Here is a 1,919-nt window from a genome sequence, read left to right as displayed (position 1 = left end):
TTATCGCATCCATACAGACGTGGGGAACTCTGTGCCACAACTTAACCCTATCCGTACGTCGTGTTTTACTATCGTATCCATACAGACGTGGGGAACTCTGTGCTACCACGTAACCCTATCCGTACGTCGTGTTTTATTATCGTATCCGTACGACGTGGGGAACTCTGTGCCTCCGCTTTCCAAAGAGGAAATTCACTCGTTAATGCGATCCGTACGCTTTGCATAGTAGTCTGCCAAAGTGATTTTTTTGTTAGAAGTACTGAAAGTTTCAAAGCAGAGATCTTCATACTAGAAGTCTTCGAAAATGTAAAGAATACAACCCCGGGTGTACAAAATGACCCCAGGGTGTACGGATAGGGTAAAGGATCCTCATCCATTTGGTCCGTTTTATCGGTCGGAGAAGGGACCTTAAGCTCGGAGTTCTCGCCTTTTACAAAACCGTACTGTCTTTGAAAGGGGCGTATAATCTACGCAACAGCGCCAGTGACAAGAACTGCACCAACAACACCAACAACAAAAACAATAACAACAACAACAACAACAACAACAACAACAACAGAATAACAGAAGCATCTTAAGACGTTTCTTTCTATACAGAAGGATCAAACAAAAAGATGACTAAGAATAACCAATGTGCACACACACACATACACATTCACACCCCCTCACCCCCCCATCCACACACACACACACACACACACACACACACACACACACACACACACACACACACACACACACACACACACGCACCCCCACACATACACACACACACACCCACGCACCCCCACACATACACACACACATACACATTTACTTTCTTTTCCCTTCTTGACAACCGACTTCTTTGTAGTTTTTTTGTTTAATATTTTTTTTTACTGTTTTGCCTATGTCGTTTGTCAATGCCACGCACACTTATCTCCTCTTCCCTGTTTGTCTGTTTGTCTGTCCGTCTGTCTTTCTGTCTGTTCCATTTAGCTATTTTACCGACCAATGTCAATGGTCCAATGAATGGCGTCTGTGGCCGAGTGGTTAGGAGGTTGGGCTCTCAGCCAAAAGGGAGTGAGGTTTTTTTTGGATGTTTTTGGGGTTGGATGGAAGGGGGGGGGGGGGGTGATTGTGTTACAGGGATCGCAACTGCATAAGGCCAGTGTATTATGACCGCATTACACATTTTCAGATGGTAGGAAATTGTGAATTTTTGCCCGGGTGGCGGCCGAAGCTTACCCCTTATCGATTTTGGACCACCAAGGGATTTTTAACGGGCGCTACTTGCACACGGTACCTCCGAGATTTTTCGCCCTTGTCCGAGAAGGTTAGGTGTAAATATTTCCTACCAGAAAATCAGGGGTGTGGCTGAAAGACAGCTGTAAGAAGGAGCCAAGGAGTAGCAGTAGAAAGGCTGCAGAAAGAGTCAGGAGCCCAGAGAAGGGGGCAGAGGATGTGAGTGGGGTGGGGGAGGGGTGCAGAAAGTGGATATGAAAGCAAACGACAGAACATTGTTAAAGAGCAGGAACAGATGTGAAAGGAGACAATTTTAGAGAAGAATTTTATTTACGTCGCTATCCGGATTCGAACCCGGTACCTATTGAATGTGAGGCGAACACCTTAACCTCTAGGCTTCGAGAACCCCCCCCCCCCCCACACACCGTAGGAAGTTTATACCCCCTGTGTCCTCGTGGGTAAGCCACTTTACACAAATGTGAAGCGTGCTGACAAAATGAGTTACTTCTTGCATTCAAGCCTTGAGGAAATAAATACATCACGTTTATTGGTGAAGTTTTTACTATTTATAAGTGGGAATTAATAATAAAAGGCACGTTATAGTTGACGAATATGACTTCTAAAGGAAATCTACTGCACTTATCACTACATGGTATTGGACAGAAGGGCGAGAGCCCAGATGTTGCTGGATCGAT

Source organism: Aplysia californica, unplaced genomic scaffold (genome assembly GCF_000002075.1).
Source record: "Aplysia californica isolate F4 #8 unplaced genomic scaffold, AplCal3.0 scaffold00427, whole genome shotgun sequence".
In the NCBI taxonomy this organism is placed as follows: Eukaryota; Metazoa; Mollusca; class Gastropoda; order Aplysiida; family Aplysiidae; genus Aplysia; species Aplysia californica.
Note: the sequence above shows the minus strand (reverse complement) of the source record.